The 23033-nt window shown below is 44.0% G+C and overlaps 1 protein-coding gene and 1 long non-coding RNA gene across 4 annotated transcripts in view; one reads left to right on the top strand and one right to left on the bottom strand.

Annotated features, from left to right (window-relative positions):
* Positions 1-4042: 4042 nt before the first annotated feature.
* Positions 4043-18479, bottom strand: LOC146833811 (uncharacterized). The gene is made up of 3 exons (XR_014960273.1): positions 18430-18479; positions 10924-11078; positions 4043-4458 (listed from the first exon to the last, which is right to left on the bottom strand). It is a non-coding gene; the product is annotated as an uncharacterized LOC146833811 (long non-coding RNA).
* A 109-nt stretch (positions 18480-18588) lies between these two features.
* Positions 18589-23033, top strand: part of PRRC2C (proline rich coiled-coil 2C) — a 1321979-nt gene continuing 1317534 nt past the window's right edge. For all 3 annotated transcript variants that reach the window (XM_085601696.1, XM_085601697.1, XM_085601695.1), the window contains exon 1: positions 18589-18725. The gene's annotated coding sequence lies outside the window, so the exon portion shown is untranslated. The remainder of the gene's footprint in view (positions 18726-23033) is intronic.

Raw genomic sequence — 23033 nt, 5'->3', positions numbered from 1 at the left:
GTTGCATATCCAGGGAGATACATCCAGCAGAGTCGGAGAGGGCTGCTGCAGTTTCCATAAGATAATGAAGGCGTCTGATATTGAGGAAGGTGCTGCGGCCAGATACGAATCCGCACTGGTCAATATGGATAAGTTTTGGGAGCTGACGCTGAGCTAATATTTTGCTGAGTATTTTGTACTCAGGGGCTAACATGGAGAGAGGACGATATCCTGAGATATCACGAGGATCCCTATTAGGCTTGGGGACGGAAACAACCAGTGCTTGCATAGTCGTGATGCGGATAGTGTGTTTATCTAGCACCGTCTTATAAAGGTTCACTAGGTGTGGGGCCAGTTGCTCAGCATAGGTCAAATAGAACTCCGCCGTCAATCCGTCCAGACTCGAGTCTTGTTTCTAGGGAGATCCTTAAGGGCTCCTATTATGTCAGCTTTGGTAATAGAAGCCTTCAACTCCGACTGCACATCTGCTGACAGTGTGGGGAAGGTGAGATCGCCCAGGAAAGTAGTCAAGAGGTCATGGGACATAACAGTCGGAGCAGTGTACAGGGTCCTGTAATAAGTATAGAACGCCGCATTGAGATCGGCTTGGGTAGAAGCTACAGTGCCATCTGGGAGGGATACCTCTGTTATGGGGACAGGGGGAGGGGTGTCACGAATAAGATGAGCCAAAAGGGTCCCTGATTTGTCTGCCTCTTTATGACTATACTGTGTATATGTGCTGTAGGCTATTAAACAGAGTTGTTCAAGGAGCTCCACATGTTGAATTTTGGCTTTCTGCAATTGTGCCTGCCGAGAGGGGTCGGTGATAGCCTCATTTTCTAGTTTATTTAACGAGTCCTCCACCGAAATAAGGTTCTCGTGCAGCTCCTGTCGAGCCCCAACAGTAGCCCCTATAGCTGCCCCATGATCATTGATTTAAACGTGTCCCACTCAACTAAGCATGAGGACGCCGAACCAGCATTCTCTGTGAAGTATTTGGTGATGGCGGTACTTAGGGTGCTACGGAATACCCCGTCCTCAAGTGTAATCTGCCACAAGCGCCAGGTTGGGACCAGGGCCAGAGATCCTCCCCCATTCAAGTAGCACTTCAAGCGGATTGTGGTCAGATAGTGTTTTCCAGAGGTACGTGGATTCAACTACTTGGGATGACAGGGATGCTGTGCAGAAAATTCTATCTATCTGTGTGTGTAGCTGATGTGGAGAGGAGTAGAATGAATATTCCCGGCTAATAGGGTGTTGTGTACACCACACATCACTAATCTTCTAAACCCATAGCCCAGGCGTGTAAGAGATCCGCAGTCTTAGTAGTCACTGCACCCTGGACTGGCGGGGTGAGAGCGGTCCAGATGCACATCCAAGACAGAATTAAAGTCCCTGCCAATGACCCAGGGGTGCATTACCCAGTCCACTACAACCACGTTGAGGCTAGTAAGGTAAGTATTCTGTTCATAGTTTGGGGCATACACACTGCCTAGGACAATCGGAACTCCGTCAAGTTTACCATGCAGGAGGACATAGCGCCCCGCCGAGTCTATCCTCTGTTCCAACAACACAAAGGGTACCCCGTTCCGGACCCAGATGAGTGACCCCCCTTGCAAAGGCAGAGTAGGATATATTATAAAGTTGCCCTTTCCACTTCCCCTGCAGCTTGGTGACCTCTGAATCTGTCATGTGTGTGTCTCGAAGAAGAGCTATGTGGACCTTACGCCTGTTCAGCTGGGCGTGAATTCGATGCCGCTTATCAACAGACCCCATGCCCCTCACATTCCATGTTAGTATTTTATATTTAGCTAAAACATCCATATATCAACACCCGCGGAAAGAAGGGCGCCCTAGGGAGACATCGTGAATACAGTAAAATAAAAAGTGTAGCGTGGACCAGGAACCAAAAACTTCCCCAAAAAATACAATTTCCAATACTAGGGCCAGCAGTCGAACTATGCTGGTCCAAACATACGCTAACAGTCACCAAGTCAAAACGGTTATCCCCTGTATGTTTAAGGACAATCGCAATAGGACTAGCCCATTCCAAGGAATCTGTGTTAGTAATAACACCTTCGACTGAAAGTCTGTTCAAATGTTTCCTATGATTTTCTTTAACGCTTAATGGCACTGGTCTGACTTTATGAACAACTGGCATAGCGTTTTGTTTTAACCTAATCAAGTGCTAAAACTTGGTAATTGCACCAATTTCTACTTTGAAAACTTCTGGAAATCTTTCTATACTAATAAGTTGTTAGTCAAGTCTTCTTCACGTAACGCAATAGATACATCATTCACCTGTGCTGGAGTATCACATTCTGAAACAAGCATTAAACACCGCTTGGCTAGATATTGCCAACCTACAATGTTTTTACCTTTGATGGCTACATATATTTTGGTTAAAGTTTTTCTCCCAAGGCACATGAGATCATCCATAAAATACCCCAAAATATCTATATCCTGGTCCTCATATGCCGCTAGGATATATGTTGGGTTGAAAGGCTTATTCTCAGCTCAAAATTGTTGATATAAAACATCAAAGATAATCGTAATTGGCATACCAGAATCTGCCATCATGTTTAAATTCACTTTGCCATTTTTACATCACACACCTTTTAGCTACTTTGTGATAGGTGTGTCAAAATAAACTGTGAGCACCAGTCTTGTTAAATTATTCATACACTCATAAGTATTAACAGCCACACTGCTCACTTGTATGGTATTTATGCTGCTTTTGCATGTGCTCTGAAAGTAACCGACTTTATGACACTTGTTACAGGGTTTACCTAGCACTGGACAGGTAGGGTTGTTGCTTAAGTGTGACCTAGACCCAAATTTAAAACACACTGTACCAATCTTTCCCTTAAAATGTTTGGTTGGCCTATATTTCAGAGAGAGGGCATTTATGTACTCAGAACTTTGCACTGAATTAACAGACGCAAAGAGACTCATTTGCTGTGCATTTGCTGGAAACTATAGAACGGTCAATACTTTTTGCAATATCTACACCCTCAAAGTTGAGTCCCTGTAGCTTAATAAACTTTCCTGGACTTTTTTCAGGACTACTGTAAACAGACTAGCCACTGATGTACACATCCAGAGATGTTCCAAAGTGACATGTTACAGCTCAGTATCGTAACGCAGAAATATACTCTTCAACTGTTTCTTCCTGATTTTGCTTTTATTTGAAAATGTTACATCTTTCTAGTAAAAAACTTGGTTGTTCTGTACATTTATTAGCAAGCTGGTGACATATTCCATATACTCATTCCAATTTGTAAAATCACCTTTTGGAGGATCAACGTCTGGCAAATTATCAAAGATTTGTTGACTTTCTTGTCTGAATTGCTAAAAAGAAGAGTGGCTTTCCTTTTTGCTTCAAACTTTTCAGCGTCTGTTGCCACCAAATAATTCTCAAAGGAACAAACCCATACTTTCTACGCTACTGGTGGCTCCCCTGGTTGTGCAAGAAAAGGGACTATTTGATCTAAATATTTAGAGGATGACAAGTTACAATTGTGCAGACTTCAGTGTTTCAATCAGGCTTTCAAAAGTACTTCTAAGTATAATCTATTGTTTCTCCAATTAAAAAATGTTTTCACCATACCAGTTCAAAGGTATTTATCAGACCTCAACCAGGAGACCAGCAAGTTCTAACTTGATGAGCTTCCAACTAAATGTTACTGTGAGTAAAAGGAAATGATGATGTTTAAATGTGCACTTTGTTGTAAATCTCAATAGGCCTTAATGGGAAATGCTACCAATTCAAGATGGCTGCCTCATGTAACGTGGTGACATCACTTAATCACATGACACATCACGTGGTATACAACTTCTAATCAAACCAGGACGCTGAAATGCAAACAGTGAACACAAGCAATGACGTTTAAGCTTGTGTTGCTTTGAACAGGTCACCTGATCTTGGCACATGCTGCTTTTGTTGACTCACACGGATTCTCTGCAAAGACTCCTCCGAAAAGATCCCGAACCTTTCACAGCGAGAGCTGCACTCAGGTGTGACCACAACACAAAGGCTGGCTGGAGTGCCTCCCCCAGTCCAGTGAGTAGTCTTGGCAAGCAGCTCCAGCACCTGGCATGACATCCAACTGTATGCGGCCAGTAGAAATCCAACTGTATGTGAAGAGTTGACATCCAAACCTGCACGAAAAGGTAATCGAAAATGGTAAACGTTCATGAACATAAATTAAGGACATGGAGACGAAGGTTATACAGTCTCTTCTTAGGCTTTATTTTTAAGCAGCCAATAAACAACTAGAAAGAAACAAATGTACTCATGTGAAAAGTACAAAATCCCTGAATAGAGAAACTACAAATCTCATAAAGGCACAATAGTATAGCCAATCAGCATTCAGCTAATTATATAAGCCATAATGTCCCATGGAATTCTTGCTCTTCTTTCTGCACATTTCAGAAGTCATCCAGAAGTTAATATCCTTGGATTCATTTGTTTCCTATCTGAAACCAGAAAAGCAAAAGTACTGAGAAAATGTGAAGAAAATAGTTGCAACAAATAACCTCCAAAATCTTTAATACATGGAGGGTTAAAATAACAAGGCCATAGATTTAAATTTGAAATAGAATTGACAGATTTTACATTAAACACAGTTTGGATAGTCTTCTCCTCCGTGTCCTTAATAGAATTGAAAGTTCTTGTTCACAAATGCTATAAGATTTACAATTCTATGTCAGGACGCAAGGTTTTAGATTATGCAAGTTCAAAGCTGATCAATTTCAAAAGAAAAAAGGATTATTTACCGGTTTATAATAGAATTCCTTAAACATTAATTCTAACAACCAATCAGCCATTCAGATAATGTCTTCTAGACGTGTACCATCATTAAAGGATTTAGAAGCTATAGCACCTCTGATAGAATTCGCACCTTAAGATGGAAGCATCAATGCCTGCTTCAGACAAAATCCATTTAATCCATCTTGCCCAAGTTGGAGAGGAGACTGGACTGTAAGGGCATGCAAATGATATTAACAACTGACCTGAAAAGGAAGATCTGAGCTCTGCCGGTGTAGATACATAATATTTTAAACAGTGAACCATACATAATTTCTTATCCCCTGGAAAAGCATGGTAAGAAATCTGTTTGGTACCACATTTTATTCTTCTTGAAATGAAAAAAAGATAAGTCCTTCCTGGGAGAAATGCCTACCCCTTATATCCAGAGCTCTGATATCTGACACTCTTTTACAAGAAGGCTAAACATAAAAGAACCAATATTTTGATGGACGATTGTTTTCTAGAAAGAAACTTATTAGCAGGGCAACATTGAAGGAATTTCAGCACTATAGAAACATCCCATAGAGAAGAGTATTTAGGATAAGGAGGAGATGTAAATTGAATACCTTTTAGAAGATTAGAAGCAAAAGGATGCTCTCCAACAGGATGATAGGCAATTGGAAGATATCCTGCCAAAATTGCAGAATGGTAAGAATTTACAGTTTGCAGAGATTACTACAGAGTATGTAAGGGCGCTGCCGCTGACTGGTATGTAGTGGTTTCTAAACTTAAGAAACCAATACATATCACTCTGCAGTGCATACCCCTCGGCACCCTTACATACTCTGCAGCTATAACTGCAGAGTATGTATGGTCACTGAGGGGAATACGCTGCTGTGCAGTGATTTTTAAACAAGGCCAAAAGAGGAAGCAGTCCCTCTATGTTTAAAACCACTACATATTAAAGTTTAATCTGCAGTGACTCGCACTGCAATGGACATCTTCAAAAAGTGCGCTCACTCATGGATAACCATCCAGGTTTATAAGGCTCTAGCGCAGCAGGAATACTAAAAATGGGAATAATCTGTCTACACTTTGATGACTTCTCAACCTTGTATCTCTGTCCGAGATGGCTTGCAAAAGAAATTAATAAACCCTGAAGAGGCTGTATCTGCCTATCATTCTTAACAGAGTGACGCAATTTTTATGGCAATCTTTTAACTCACTGGGAGTGCAAACTTGTTGACAAGCAGATATAGCTTGTTTTAATGGGGGCAACACAAGACTACATTTGCAGACGATCGGATTTTTGAGACATGTCATAAACAAACTGCAACAAGAAACAAACTAAATGAATCTTAAGTCTTCCGTGTTCATTGCTGTCGGGATCGCTTTAAAGTCAATACACCCTGACAAGTCTTCAAGAAGCCTTTCTAAAATGCACTTTATGTTTTAGGAGTAAATTTGTCATTGGCTTCGGTTGTACGATAATGCTTCTTGATGTGGTTTTTAAGATGTTATTATTGTATTTTTACACACAAACTTGTATTGTGTTTATTTTATATACAATGGTCTTTATTAACTAGCCATATTTAATCAATTTTGAAGTTGAACTACCGGGTAAGGAGAAATGACAAGGGAACTTAATTGGTCGCTTGCATATGCCAGAAGAGATAGGAATCTCAAAATGGCGGCGGCGCGAGCAACCGTTGGAATATTTAAATAGAAGAGGCAAAATACTTATTAACAAGAGAAGATTGATTAATGTATAAAGTAAAGAAGCCCATATCCAGCAAGTCCTCCTCCTGTGACTTCCAACTGCAACTGCAGTAGGATGTACTCATTGTAATCCACAGAGTGAAGGGCTGGAAAATGGAATGTACAATAAATATAAGCATGTATTATTAAGTCAGGTAAGTAAGAATAAACTGAAACAAACAAAGGACTAAATGCAAAACTAGGGACTAAATGCAATACATTACAGTAGGGTTACCACCCAGATTTTTTTACCAGTATGACCATTGTTACTGTTCAGGCTGAGTAAAAAACAAATCAGGGAAATTACCTAAAGCTGTATTTTACCCCTTATCAGTACATAGTTAAGAAGTAAATGCAAACAGAAAACGCTTTAAAAGTGTTCAGGAGTTGCCTAAATAATCTCTGGTTGATGAGAGGATGGGGCGCTACCGCCAGAGTTGCTGGCTTTAGAACTGGAGAACCTGGTTCCTGTTGCGGCTCAAAATGCTTTGATTGTGGGCAAATCACTTAATTGCCCAGTGCCTAAAAAACAAGCATTGGAAAAGTCAATAGGTTTCTCGTAGGCAAGAGAAATTGGCTTTGTCAATGTGTTTTAGCCATGATGTACCCCGGCACGGCAGCTGTTCTGCATGGCAAAAAGTTTGTGGAATAGAGAAGAGTGACATAGAGTGCAGTGGTGAAGAGTGGCGAAGAGTGGAGTGTTGTAGAGTGGAGCAGAGTGGCTAGGTGAGGAGCAGAGTAGTGCAGAGAGAAGCAGAGTGGGCTGGAGTAGAATGGCAATGAGTAGAGAGGATTGTCGTACGGTGGCGTAGAGAGTAGTGTAGTGGAGTAGAGTCCCATAAAGTGGAGAAGAGTTGACTGGTGTACAGTGGAGTAGAGTGGAGTGGAGTGGAGAAGAGTGGTGTAGCATAGAGTGAAGTGCCACAGAGTGGAGTGTCGTACAATGGAGTGGCGTAGAATTGAGGGGCGCAGATTGGAGTGAAGTAGAGTGGCACAGAATCTTGTGGAGTGTGGTGTCGTGGAGTGGAGTAGAATGTCAAAGTGAAGTGTTAAAGAGTGGAGTGTGGTGGAGTGGAGTGGAGTGTAATAGAGTGGAGGGACACAGAGTGGAGTAGAGTTTTGTACAGTGGAGTAGCGTATAGTGGAGTTGCGTAGAGTATGTGTGGTGTGATAGCGCACTGCCATTACAGACAAGACATTTTCAATTGAAATGACCATTACATTTGCACATACAGTTTTCCGGATAAAAATATGAAGTTCACAAACAATAATGTGAGGAAATTGCATCACCTAGTGAACTGATTTGTTCTGATCATATTAAAGTATTTGTTTCCACCACACTGGCGAATTACAAAAAAAAAGCTCCTACTTTTTCGCTGGACGTTGATGTGGTTTCAATTGTAGTGCACAGGGTCCCTATGCCAGTGCTTTTTCCCTAAAACAATTCCCCAAGTGGCCTTTCAGGCCCCCTGTAAGTCCCTAGTAAAGGTTACCTGTGTACCAAGGGCATTGGGGCTGAAAAGGGTTCCCTAGAGAACCCTCAACTAGGCTATGCATACTGCCACAGCATCATACATGGCCTAGTGCAGACATAATGACAGAGTCGACATGGCACACTATCTGTGTGCCATGCCAGCTACCACTGCCTAAGATATAGGTACATCATGATGGCTTCAGTGAGTATTTGAGTCTAAACTACTCCTCATAATAAACCCATACTGATGCCAGCGTGGTATTTATTGTAATATTTACTCAGAGGGCACCACAGAGGTGCCCCCTTAAAACCTACCGACCCTGGTGTGGGCACTGACTGGCTTCAGGCAGCCTACCATACACAGACATGTTTCTGGACCCCAGGTTAGAGAGCCTCTAATCTCTGGGACCAGAAACAATGCATATCCTGGGCAGAGCTGTCCCCTAGGATGGGCCAGTACTCGAAGGAGAAGCGTTAAAGGCCTGCCAATTTTGTAATGTGACCCCCAGCCTCTGCTGCTAGCAGCAGATGGCAGCCCCCGGTTTACACCTCCACTTTGAGTGGAAAAACCATCAGGAAAACTTAGAAATGCAAGGAGGTGTGCCCACCTTTGCCAACTCCACCCCTCAGGTGGAGGAGGCGAAGTTAAGCAAGCTCTTCAGTCCCCTCCATTTTGAAGATGATGAGACTCACCCAATCTGTGCTAGGTCAATGCCGCCTCACACAAGAGGGTAGCATAATAGAGGGTGTAGTCACCCCAGGTATGGTGCCCATTGGCCCTACCTACTACTCCCCTAAAACACTCCCTAAATGTAGTATTTAGGTGGCTCCCCCAGACCTAGAAGTTAGATTCCTGCAACCTATGAAGAAGAAGGAAGAAGAAGACAGTGTGCAGCAAAATCTGAAGATGATTACTGACTTGGCCCCAGCCCTACCAGCCTGTCTCCAGCTTTAAAGACTCTGCAAAGAAGATAACACATGTACTGTGGCCAGCGACTTACAGAAACTCGAGGAAGACCGCCTGCTCTACAACAAAGACCAACTTTCCTGAGGACAGCAGCCCTGTCCAGAAAAATCCAACTACAAGGACTCTGGATCCAGCTGGAAATGCAACTCCTGCCCACTCTGCACCTGACGCCCACGGCTGAGTCTGAATGGCTCACCTGTCCAGGGAAGTCTCCCCAGTCATCCTGACCTCTAGCCCAGCATTGGCTGACCCCTCCTGATCTCCACGACAATGCCTGCAGCCTGAATCCAGAGGCTCCCCCTGACCACGACCAGCTCCGGTAAGAAGACCCCGATGTCTAAAAGGCACCCCTACACCCAAAGCCCCTGCGCCTTTTTGGAGCTGAATTGACTGTGCCCTTATGACCCCATACATCTCTATATACCTCTGCTGTTGTTGGTTTCCATCCTGCAACCTCCAGTGTGACACCTGCAGCCTGTTTGTTGAAAGCAGAATCTCCACTGAAAACTGATGGCCGCTCAACACTGAATTTGCACCCTGCACCCGGTCGCCCCTAGTCCGCTGGTGGTGTACATTTAGTGCTGCTTTGTGGCCCACTCTATGCTTGACCTGACCCCTAAAGCTTGGCCCCTGCAACCGATTTACTTACCTCCAAGCAGTGCGGCTTCAAACACCCCCAGTATCTAATGAAACGCATTGGCCCTAACTCCAATTTTGACCTCTGCACCCGGCCGTCCCTGTGACGCTGGTGGTGCAGTTTTATACTCACTTGACCCTTGCCACTTGCTGACCTTTAGTTCCGAAGAGTGGACCTGTAAGTGTAATACTTACCTGTATAACTGTATTATTGTTTTCCACCATAGGATAACATCGAACTGCTCAGAAATAGTTTTAAGTGTTGATTTTTGAAAGTGAAAAGTAATACTATTTAAAACGTACTTACCTTATTGTGAAGAACTTGGTATTAAAATAAAGTATAAACAAACTTATTTTTTCTAAAAATGGTGTGGACCTCCTTTTTGAGTCGGGTGTCCACTATTGATCAATGTTGTGCAATAAATGTCTTACACTCCTCTGTATTAGGCCTAAGGGTGCTAGCCAACACTAATAGAGCACTTGAGTTTTACACTGAGCCCTGTACACTTTTGGGGAACCCTTGGACTCTGTGCACGGTACAACCACCTAGTGGCATACCATATATAGCTAGAATGGTGGTACATGCACACCTGGGTTTAAAGAAACAGTTCCAATGCGTGTGTATGATTGCAAGCAGGTAATGCGTGCAAATCGGGTATCGCTCACCGATCCACAAGCGTTGATAAAATGTGTCGTTGGCGCCACCCCCAGGGGTAGCGTCCCCTCAATGGACAGCGTAAAGTCCAATGTTTGGACTAATGCATGTTTGATCAAGCGTAAGACACATTAATTTGTTTTCAATGCTTAGATTTATTGGATGTTCATAAATTCATTTTCATCCATGTGGTATTTAAGTTCTGATGCTTCAGATGAAACAGAACGAAGTTGTACTTCAACTTATAGGTCCTGATGCATTTCGGGCTCAGGGAGCCCTTCATCAGGGGAATGTTAAGTGCCTAGATGAATGAAGCGGGAAACAGTCTGGATCACTGAGTGGTTGATTTTCAATCATGTAACAAAGTATCAAAATACTTAGTGATTGTGAGAAACCATCATAGGTGTTTATCAACCAGAAAGAGTACATTGAGCGTGGATCAAAGTTGGTAAAGTGAAATGTGAATGGTAGTATAGATGGTGACCAAACGATATGAGGTTTAAATGTTGTTGTGAATTTTAACATCTGTGAATTCCATCCTGCAAGACACTGTGTCGGGAGAGTGCCGGAAAAAACAAAACAAATAGTGCTACGTTACAATAATTGAATAGAGAGAGATAAAGACATGTTCATACATGCCAACCCTCCCGATTCAGGCGAGAGAATACCGATTTCAAGGCTAGTCTCCCGTCTCCCAATACCTGTATGCAAAAACACGATTCCTCAGCAGACTTCTGCAGACAGGGACTGGTCTTGTGTGATTCGGAGTAGCACCGCCAGTAACCTGTTCCTGCAGGCCAGTGCACAACATTTTTCTCACGGTCTCGCTGCCTGCCATACCACTTTCTCCGTGCTCCTGACAGGAAAAGCAAAAGAAATAATCTATATTTTCATTTAGTCCCACAACATGCCAATTGACCTTATTCAAGCCTCAATAAAAGTCAATGAGAGAAATACATTCTTCTGATTGTTTTTCTCAAATCTCCCACTTTCCTCTTTTAAAATGTGGGCATGTGTGCATGCTGGTCAGCCTAAAACAAATACAGCCAGCAAATAGAAAGCCAGAAAATGAAAGTTACAAAACACAAAGCCAATGGTAATCAATGGGCGGAATGGATTCCCAAGGGAAGCTTTCAGAATGCTCACAAGAAGTTGTTACCAACAAGCTTTTAGAATGCTCACAAGACGTCGCTAGCAAACCAGACAAATGTGCTGTCTGGTAGTCTTCGACCTAAAAAAAATGTCCTTGTGTAATAAACTGTCCTTGTGTAATGTAATTCTATGTCAGGACCAGAGGCTCCGATTATGCTTCTCATTTTCTTTACTGAAAATTCTTAGCAGCCAATCAGAAAAGTAAAAACAAAGTACACACTACAATACCCATAAACCCTAGTGGGTATCACATGACAACCATAGAGTAGACCCCTATATAAGGAGCATAAGAGAATACTACATCCTCTTTCTTTGCTGCTCCGCAGCCAGTTAAGTGCATTACCTCTCTAAGTTTGCCTTTCCATTTATGGTGCTTACTGTCTAATCGCTTTGTGCGCTTATTGGAATTTTAATTGTACCTGTGCTTTGTGCCTGCTGTGGTAATGTGCGCGTTGCTCGCGCTGCGGCTTTGATTGCTGTGCAGGTTCATTGTGCTTCAGCTGCCTTTCGTTAGCGCTTACTCGCGCTTGCTGGTACTGCTCAGGTCTACTTGCCGCGCTTATCGCGCTCCACTTTGAAGTTTCTGCCGCGTTTGTTCTTTCTAGTGAGCGCAGATTGCCTCCCGGTCCCGGGTGCTTGCTGCCCGTGTCCCTTCTGTGGAGCGGGAGACGGGGGTGAGGACGAGCGTTCTCTTAACGCGCAGTCCTCTTTTTGGCTCGGGTGTCGGTCGTTCCGCGCATGCGCGGCGGCCATTTTCTGTCCGGTTTAGTTTTTCACTGTGTTTACCGGGTTTTGAGGAGCGCAGGAGCAGCGCTGAATATTGCTCTGTACCCGCAAACCCTTGCCAGTCCCCCAGTGACGCCCAAGTCATACAGAAGGGCTTTGGGCTGTATAATTGAGCATAGGCACTGCCTAGAGTGGTATTGCTAGGCGAGCCCTCCCTCCACATTTTACCATAAGTGCGCACTTTGGGATTTCTGCATTCCTGTGTTGCTTGGCTTGCCTGGGGTACGCCATTCTCCCTTATTCTATCACTGTCATTACCTTTAGGGTTTTTTTGCCACCGCTGACAGTGCTTATTGGCTCCATTTTTTTCCCTCCTTTGGGTATATCTGTCACTTTACGTGCCGAACATGTCTGAATACTATTATGATGATGCAGACTAATTTGAGGAGGAACTCTCTGGGTCATTGGAGCATGAGTTGGTCGAGGCTCTTGATGTGGGAGTCCAGCACTCCGTAAAGAAGGCCATGGTCAGGGCTATTGAACCCTTAAAGCGTCATTTATGTAATTATGCCCTGCAGCAGGGCTGGCTTCCTGGCTCAACATCCCGTTCTTCATCAGGTGGCAAGGGGTCTAAAAACCCGCACTCTTCGGACTTTGCGAAATTGGCTAAAACGTTATCTTCTGACCACTCTTATGGTTCTGCGTCCAAAGACACTTCTTCTTGTTCACCTCACAGGGATGATGGTAATACCTCCTCTGATACGGCGTCTGAGTCGGAGGCTTCTCCTCCCCAGCTAAGAAACAACGTAAAGAGCGTTTCGTGGACGCTCCGACCCATCCTAATTTACTAACATTTGATCCTAATGCGATTGTTGACCCTAACTCCTCCTCATGTCTTCCCTCTACTGAGGTTGCTGACTATGTGCAGTCCCACCTGCGTCAACCCTTTGATAAAGATGTCAGAGCGCGTTTGCGTTCGGAATGTTCACGTCCCGATTTGGCAGACAAGGTGGCGGATACTCTGGAGGTGGATCCCTCCATGCTCACATATCTAAAGAAATACACGAACGATCCTATGAAAGGTATCGATCGTGCATGGAGGTCCTGCCAGGATAAGCTGCTCGATTTGACCTGTCCCCTAACAAAGATTTTGGATTTAGGTTTCAAATCAAAAGCTTCCGGACACATTATAAATCCTGATGATTTAATTGGATGGGCTCAACGTGCCACATGTCTATTAGGCAATGCCAACTGTGCTATGTCCAGCGAGCGGCGACGCTCTATTCTATTAAAACTCGATCCTAAATTGGCGGAGTTGTCTTCATCGGAGTCCGGCCCTTTAGCACCGGGTCTTCTCTTTGGTCAACCTTTTTTGAAAGAGTTGACTAAATTTGTTGCTACCTTCAGTGGCCTTGATAAGGCGCGAGGTTCCTTAAAACAGGCTTTTCGTCCGGTTTTTGGCCGGGCTGGACGACATCGGGGGCGGTCGTTCGGCCGAGGTTACCAACAAGGCGCCCAGCGCGGTTATAATTCACAACGTGGGAAATATCAAGATTTCAATTCTTCCGCCAACTTCTATCCCACACGTGGATCCCGCAACTACAACAAAAAAGGCCGCTATGGAGGTAACCAAGGAGGACAACGTGATGCCACTGCTTCAGGTGAGCCTGATTCCATTTTCATAAGATCAATTGGGGGGCCGAATCAAGTATTTTCTCAACAATTGGCTAGAGATCTCGCAGGATGCGTGGATCCTGGATTCCGTGCAGGGTTACAAAATAGAGTTTTTTCACTCCCCCTCTCAGACTCTTCCCCCGCGTCATTTGCTTTTTTCCCATCAAGATCAGGTGTTCATTTCCAGCTAAATCGAGTCTCTGCTCCTGAAATGGGCCATAGTGCGGACGGTTCGTCATCCTCAGGGCTTTGTCAGCAACGTCTTCCTAGTTCAGAAGAAGGAGGGTGGATCCAGGCTTGTTTTAAATCTCAAGGAGTTCAATGGATGGGTTGTATATCGTCACTTCAAGATGGAGGGGATCCATCTTCTTCGCGATCTTCTTCAGGAAGGGGACTGGATGGTCCGCCTAGATCTGAAAGATGCTTATCTGTCAGTGCCCATTTACAGACCTCATCGTCGTTTTCTCCATTTCCAATGGCAGGAAATGTGGTACGAGTACAAAGTCCTTCCTTTCGGCCTCTCGTCAGCACCTTGGTGCTTCACGAAGCTTCTGAGGCCTGTGGTCGAATTTCTTCATGCCAGAGGCGTTCGCCTCATCATTTGTCTGGACGACATTCTCATCATGGGTCAGTGTCCTCGTCTAGTTTTGCAGCATCTTGCCTGGACCATAGATCTATTACAGAATCTGAGATTCTTGGTCAACCTTCAGAAATCAGTGTTGATTCCCTCTCAGTCTGTGGAGTTTCTGGGCTTTCTAGTCAGCTCCCTCACTTGTCAACTCCTCTTGCCCAATCAGAAGATCAGATCAATCAAGAGAGAGTTGAGGTGGATTTTGAACAAGCAGACTGTGGCCTTGAGGTCTGTAGCCCGGGTTGTCGGGTTGTTAGCTTCTTCTATACAAGCGATCTTCCCGGGTCCCCTTCATTACCGAGCGCTTCAACGGCTCAAGATACGCCATCTTCAAAAAGGCCTCAGGTATTCCGATCAGATTCGTCTTTCAGAGGAGGCGAGGTGGGAGCCCTATTCGGCACCACTCCGGAGGTGGTGATCGAACACGATGCCAGTCGGTGGGGTTGGGGAGCCCGGTGCGGTCAAGTATCCACTGGCGGACGTTGGTCTCCGGAGGAATTGACTCTCCACATCAATTGCCTGGAGCTTCTGGCGGGCTCCTGTACGATTTGTTGCCTGGAGCCCCGTCAGACAAATTGTTGTATCTTTCTCCGCGTGTCGGCGGTTCGTTATGTCAACAAGTTGGGCGGGACCCGATCCCGACTTCTAGCGGAGATTGACAAAGACTTTTGGCACTTTTGCCGTCAGAACAAGCTGTTTGTAGTGGCGGAGTACCTTCCAGGGTGCAGCAACCAGGTTGCCGATTGGCATTCCCGACATCTCCGGGATTTCAGCGACTGGAGGCTTCACCCTCGAGTGTTCAGCTTGTTGAACAAGATGTGGGGCCCTTGTCAGGTTCAACAAACAGATTCCAGTGTTCTTCAGCTGGCGTCCGGATCCGGAGGCTCTAGCCATGGATGCTTTTCTGCAAGTGTGGCCTCCAGCGCTTTGTTATGCGTTCCCTCCGTTTGTAATGATACCAAGGGTCCTGGCCCAAACCAAATGTTATCACTCGGACTTCATTCTGATCACTCCTCTGTGGAGGGCTCAAGCGTGGTTCCCAGTACTTCTGGAAATGTTATGTGCGGTTCCAGTCCTTCTTCCCCGGCGGTGAACTCTGTTGTTAGACTCTCTCAAATCTCTGCATCCGTTGATAACATCAGGTCAACTCATGCTGGTCGCTTGGCGCATTTCGGGGATCGCTGGAAAGTCCCATGCCTTTCGAGAGACGCTACCAGATTTATCAGTAAGGCTTGGTCGCCCAACACACAGAAACGTTATGCTACAGCATGGAAACGATGGTGTGATTGGTGCTCTCAACGGGAGGTGGATCCCGCTGCAGCAGATGTCTCCTTGGTGATGAACTTTCTTGCGTCCTTAGCCGCTTCAGGCCTTGCTTATCGCACTGTCAATAATTTCCGGTCAGCCATCTCGGCAGGTCACGTGGCCATTGAGGGCAAACCACTTGGTGACCATCCATTAGTATGTAAATTACTCAGAGGTATCCGGTTGGTAAAGCCACCATGTTCTAGATATTCGGAGCTTTGGGATGTCTCCATTGTCTTACGTTTCTTGGACTCCTGGCCTGTAAATTAGTGTTTGTCTCGTATATGTTCGCGCCCTCGATCTAGCAGGTCGCAGATTCTCTCCAGAGGGTGTTACTTTTTTGGTCACCAGACGCACTAAATGTAACACCACTTCTGTCACTTATCCTGCGTTTCCTTACAATCCAAAATTGTGTGTGGTACAATGTATCCGGGATTATGAGGTGAGTACTGCAGGTTTTCGTCAAGATATGGCGGGTCAATTGTTGATTGCTCTGCAGAAACTTTTTCGTCCACTGACCCCAGCTACACTGGCAAGATGGGTGCGTTTGCTCATGAGCGAAGCTGGTATTGATGTCTCCAAATTTGGTGGTCATTCTGCTCGTGGTGCTATGGCATCCAAGGCCTTTTCTGTGGGAGTCAGTTTATTGGACATTATGAATGCAGCTGATCGCTCCTCTGACTCTACATTTAAAACTTTTTATTATAAACCTATTGTAAATGTTGCATCTGTTGTGGTGGCGCAGCTTTGAACAAGCATAATCGGAGCCTCCGGTCCTGACATAGAATTCAAAATTTGCGAACATTCGTGACAAGAATTTTCAATTCTATTAAGGACACGGAGGCGAGGATTATCCCACCCATAATTCAGTACTGTAATGTCTGATTTTAATTGTTTTATACTGCAATGTATATTTATACTGTTTTTTTTACCCTTCCCTACTGCTATATCTCTTCCTGGGAGTGTGGTAGTACGGCTTTATCTTTCTATTTCAGGTTCTGATCTCAAGTAAAGTTTGCTGACTTTCACCTTTGAAGAGTGTTTTCGTCGTCTCCCAGGGAATGCTGTTTCGTTGAAGCTGACTTCACGTTTTTAGTTGCTGCCCGTTGGCCTGTGGATTTCCTTATGAAGAATGGATTCTTCTTTCCAGTTGTTCCCAGATATCAGACTGTGTTTATTTTGGACTGAACTGCTATGTCACACAAAGAAAGAGGATGTAGTACTCTTATGCTCCTTTTATAGGGGCCTACTCTATGGTTGTCTTGTGATACCCACTAGGGTTTATGGGTATTTTAATGTGTACTTTATTTTTACTTTTCTGATTGGCTGCTGAGAATTTTCAGTAAAGAAAATGAGAAGCATAATCCTCGCCTCCGTGTCCTTAATAGAATTGAAAATTCTTGTCACAAATGATCGCAAATTTTGAACTGGTACTCATGAACAGCGCTCCAATACCTCCAAGTCGAGTTCACTCTGTATAAAAACTATACAAAATTACAGTAAAGGTGAGACAGAAAATCCTTGTCAGAAATAAATTCAGAGGATTTTAAATCTCTGTTTAAGAATCTCGTCCACACCCTTACATCAGCAAAATTGACTTAATTTTTCTCTGGGAAAGGTGTCAACACCAGTTTTATGTAGCTGGAGACGGTGTTTTCAAACGAGCGGACATTTTGAAATGGGAACACACTGACCAATGGTTTCCGAACAGTAGCCATCTTAAAATAGGACAATTCAAGCCATACAGCATTGTAGGCATCTTACCAGTCGACAACCAGATCTGCTTTACATAATAGCCGTCCAGCCGGGATGACAATGGTCTGAAGCATTTACATCTTGGTTGAAAGCATTACACGTGTCTGTCCAACAATGTAATACAAACTTGATTATGTTCCTATTCCCGAAAGACAGAGGTCGGATGGTGGTCAAGGGGCACTTAAAATACAGAACATGCCGTTGTGATTTTTTAGAACTCGTTTCTCAAGCACATGAGAGTATGAGGCTGAAAAAAAACTTGCAGCCCCGCTTTCTAAGAAAAACGCAAAATAACGTCAGAGCTCGCTGATTGGTTTCGGTGCCACCATTGTTCCTTTCATTCGTATGATAGATGTACTTTGGAGGCAATAATTGGCATGGATACCAAAAAGGGACTTAAAAGCAGTCTCAATGCGCAATTGTCAGGTGGATGTAAAGCAGACATGTTGGAAGTGCCTTCGTTCGTTGATTTAAAATTGAAGGAGGCTAGAAGGTAAACTCCAAGACAGGGTCATAAATTAGCCCTTAATGTTTTGAAGCGCTCAGTCCTCGGGGTTAGATTTGTTTCCGCTTACGGCAGTACAAAGGGGTTGGACAAGTGTCAACACCCTTTTCACTATGAGAGTTGGTTTCAGTATTTCCCTAAAGGGAAATTACACTGGATCAACTACCCCATTGATGGCGAGAAGAACGTTTCCTTCATGGTAAGGGAGGCGAAACAAAAGCCTAGGCCCTAGCCGAAAGGGGCTAACTTAGACGTGAATATTTGCAGCAACCAAGAAAACGGCCACTAAATTCGGACATTTACCATGAACGCATATGAAATCATACGACACATTTTAATTGTATTTTAAAGTTACGAGTCTAATCCCCACAAATATTTATTGAATAATAAAGCAACTTTTCACAAAATTCGTTTTTAGGGCATTACGGCCGTGTCAAAATTTATTTTTTAAATAGGTACCTATAGTTTCCCGATTCCTAATGGAGGTCTCGTTCTGCATTGAGAACCAATGTAACTCTAAAATGGCCGTATAGTGTCTAATGTTTTATGAAGAGACGTATTAGCTTGTCCTTCCTTTATTTTTAGCTTCTACCGTGGGAGCGCGGTGACGTTACGCGCCGGCGGTTGGCGGGCGGCCATCTTTCTCCCCCTCTGTGTCTCGCTGGTTGTGTCTTTCGGGCGGCGGTTGGTGCTGCAGAGCCCGGGCCTTGTGCAGTGGAGCGGGGGACCGCTGTACAGTAAGACCAGCAGGGAAGGTGAGGCATGTTTAGGGGTACGGGGGCACATTGTTGGGGAGACTGGCGGTAGATTAGGGGGTTGGGGGAAGAAATCGGCGAACAAGGAAGGAGGCCCTTAAACCCTCTGTGTCTTAATCAATGCCCATCTCTTTCATGTCGCTTGTCATCTACTTCATGCTACCTATACCAGCTCTCACTGTTTTCACTGGGGAGCGCCTGCTTATCTTTGCCTGTCACCCGTTTGCCGTCATTTCCACTCACCTTCTCATCTTCGAAAGATGCAGGTATGCGATTGTGAAGAAACCGGAAAGGTTCTTAAACGCTAATAGTCATCTCGTTGCCGATTACCACCCCCCCCCTTTGGTCACCGTTTCAATTGAGACATTATCTGCCAATCTCTATAAGTGATAAGCACGTGACTGAAGGTGTCAGTGTGTGTGACTGTTGAGCATCTTTGGCAGGTACTATCCTTTACGTTTTGGTTCATATTAGAAGCTGCAGGCACGTTCAGAGATGACCAGTGACGAAAATGTGACTCTCCTGCATATGTAAATACAACTCCGTGGCATCCAGCTGCCGATAAAGCCAGAATAAAATGCTACGGTCTGGGGAACAGACTTTAAAAATATCCTAAAACAAATAATTGGTTCTCTCTCACCCTTAGATGATAAAGGCTTATTTGGGAAAAGGGGGCGCAAACGGCCCCGTTGTGTCTACCTATAGCAGCCTATAACTTCATCATCTGGCCGTATCCAGGGTCTTAAAATTTGTGCCTGCGATTTGTCTTTCTCGACCTATAAAACATTGCACGAGACGAAACGCTGGCTGCTGAGGCTACAGACTTGAAAGCATAGATCATGTTTTATGATTCTGCCTAACTTTTGTCTGTGATCTTTAAATGTTTGTATTACCACTACTTCATCATCTAGGCCTTTGTAATTGTAAGGATGCTGTCCGCTATTATTTTGGCTGCTCGGGTCATCATCAATGTAGATTCCAACAATTCATTCGTTAATTGTTTGATAGATAATCGTGTGATATATACTCGTGTTTATCGGGTACCTTGAGAAATACCAGTACTGCATTTAAAAAAGAATGAACTGCATTTGAGTTGTTGCCAAATTAATGAAAATCAACTGTTAAATCTAATCTCGGTGGTGGTGTTAAGAAATCAAAACAACTACTGCCCTTGATTGCACACTCACAGTATAACACTCAAGACATACAATTGAGTTAGTCGTTGCTTCCTTTATAAAGTACAACTATTGACACTGGTATGGATGATCTTCAACAGGATATTAGAAAGCCACCTTCGACACTCAGTACGCAGCATCAAAGTTGTGTAATTGGCCTTAAAAAATACGTGCAAGCATTGTAGCTTATTCACAAAGACTTTACTCGTGTTCTGAGACACACTGTTGCTCCCTCCTTTTCTCTGTCTGCTTTGGCAATGGCTAAGCCACTCTCTGGACATCCCTAGCACAAGCTCACTCTATGTAATCTTCTTCATCCTTATGCTCTGTTCATTACCACCCCAACCTTTTGCTCTTCTCACCCATCACCACTATCCCCTTTTTAGATCTTGCCTAAAACGCAGTCTATTTGAGATATATCTTACAGCGTGTAATAAGCCCACCCATTGCTTACCATTCGTGGCTCATTGTCGCTTTTATAGGCTTACTTATTAGTTGGGTGTGTGGGCTTTTGTTTATCTTCTTTACCCCGTCTGAAGCATTGGCACACTACTATGCAAGTCCACCCCATGCTTTTTCAGGTGCTACTTTTTTCTTTGTTCTAGCACTCTACAAGTGTGCATGTGATTTTTCTGCTGTCTTTCTCATTCCTTATGTTCTTCTCACCCCTGCTGCGTTCTGTGCTCTTCTCTCTCGCATATGACCGTCCCCACACATTGCCTTCTCCCTCGTATGCTTGCTTCCTGTCAGCTCCTCATTTGTCTCTAACCCATTTCCAGTCCCCATCCATAAGATGAGACCTGTTGGCTTTGCCAATACTTGTTCATTTTTGTTCTCATTGTTATAACCTCCCCTTTTACCACTCTGGTCCTCGTCGGACACTCCCTCCTCCCACCCCAGCAAATCTCCCTCAGGCCAAACATTTCACTCGCCTTCACATGTAAGGTCCTGCATCCCAAGAAATTCGCCCTACATCCACACTGCCCCCCACATAAATTTGCCCCTCATTGTTCTGCCTCCCCTCTTGCGTCTTGGCCTTTGTTTTGCACCGCCTCCCGTTGGTACCTCTGGCAATCACTCGTGTCCATTGCTCTTGCGCCTCCCCCCATCCTACTTGCTCTGGCCACCACTCTTGCTCTCCTTTTAGATCAGGCCAACGTTCTTGCCCCTTACCTCCTTCAGCTCCGCCCATTGCTCTTTCCTTTCCAACCACTACACCTCCTTTTAGTTCTTGCCATTGCTTTTGTTCCTCTAACCCCTCATTTTAGCTGTGGCCCTCTCTTGCCCCTCCCTCTCCTTTTAGCTCCGCCCTTTTCCTTTTAGCTCTGCCCCCCTTGCCCTTCAAGCCCCTCCCTCTCTCTTACTCCCATCTCCCTTTTAGTTGTGGCCGTTGCTTTTGCCTCCCTTTGGTTATCATTCTTGGACCCTCCCCGTTGTGCATTTTGGAAGTAAGTATATATTTGTTATCCTCGGAGCACCAGTTTTATTTTTAAAGTGAATGTTGTTGGTCCATAGCAACAGACGTTGTGGGAGTTGGGTTCTCCGTCACCTGCATAGCATTTGTGGTGTTTCGATGACATAAATATTAGTTGCTCGGAGCTATGGGGATGCAGAGAAAAGCCAACTCTTCAAAGCTTTAGAGGACATAAGACTGCCACAAGTCTAAATGTGAATGTGCTTTAGGGTAAAAACACGAGAGTGGCCACAGATTGTGAAAATAAAGGCATGCAAGACTTTATAGGCCATAATAATGAATGAAGGGTGTAGAGCATGGCCTAACCTCATTGTATGAAACTGGGAGTGGTGAGATGCACACCTTCCTTCTTTCCTTTTTTTATCCAAGTTTAAAATGATTCCACTTTATCGGCGTGCAGACTTGTTCTGCGCTTCACCTCTTGCGCTGCATTCAAAACAAATCAAAAGGGGAACCATCCCATGTCCCGCCAAGTTGCACAGCCTTTCCACAGTATGAATCCAATGAATTAAATTCAACCTTATTTTTAACTTCCTTTTCTCCGTATTTTTATGCAAGTGTTTCTCATCCTTTTTTTATCTAGTCCTTCAATTCATTTTTATCAATACCATTACTTACACGTAGATGTTAAAACATACTCCAAGGCATAGTTTGGTTCCACATGTCATGATATTGATTAAAAAGAACCTAATGCATTTCGGGAAAGCACATTCCCTTCCTCAGGGGCATCTTAAACATAATATAAACACAATGATAATTAACCTATCATCATTCATATTACACTGGAGAATACTCCATCAAGCACCCATATCGTCTTCCACATTAAAGCTGTTGTTCGATGTACTATGTAGCCTATTTTCCCTTTGTTTATCTTTCCCCTTTATTATTTTAGGCAATATTACTTATTTCTTAATTGAACTGTGACCCTCATTACACTTGCGCTTACTGTGACGTGTATTTTCCTTAGTAACACCATTTCGAAAATGACGATTCCATTAAAAAGTAATTCTAAAGTTATAGCATATTCCTGTTTTCCGAAGCGTGCCGCAGCATGAGTGATACGTTTAAATATGAGCTACATCTAACAAAGGCTTGTTTTCTCGTTTTTCCCTCCCATCCTTATTGCCATCAGGTGAATGACTAACGGTTGCCTTAAACTAAACAGCGGACTGATCACTAGCGGCATCCTTTTCCTTTGTATATGCTTCTACGACTACATATCCCAGCATGCATTATACCATATCTCAATCAAGTGGCTATCACTATCGTACATTCTCTCTTGGGTGTTTAAATAGAGCCAATATGCATGTAAATAGAATCACCCAGATCTCCAGTTGCTCTCATTGATAAGTCCAATCAAAAAATAAAAACAATACATCGCCAGGACAGTTAATGAGTGTTCCTTGTTTATTCTTTTGTTCATTTTTTGTCTTCTTTAATTGCCTGTGAACTCCTTATGCCCGTGATATTGTCACAACAGGGAGCACAATTCCTATGCCTAACCTCATAGTGCCAGTAACTAGGCGGTTTGCTTGGTTCTCAAGCACATAGAGGTGCCAAGTAAGAAATTTTTATTAAACGCAATAGAGAGTTGATGTGGTCTAACTAGTTATGGTTCACACAGCAACTCACTTGCCTGTCATTAACAAACCTCATATT

The sequence above is a fragment of the Triturus cristatus genome, chromosome 4_2 (genome assembly GCF_964204655.1).
Source record: "Triturus cristatus chromosome 4_2, aTriCri1.1, whole genome shotgun sequence".
Taxonomy (NCBI): Eukaryota; Metazoa; Chordata; class Amphibia; order Caudata; family Salamandridae; genus Triturus; species Triturus cristatus.
This window is presented reverse-complemented; position numbering and strand designations above follow the sequence as displayed.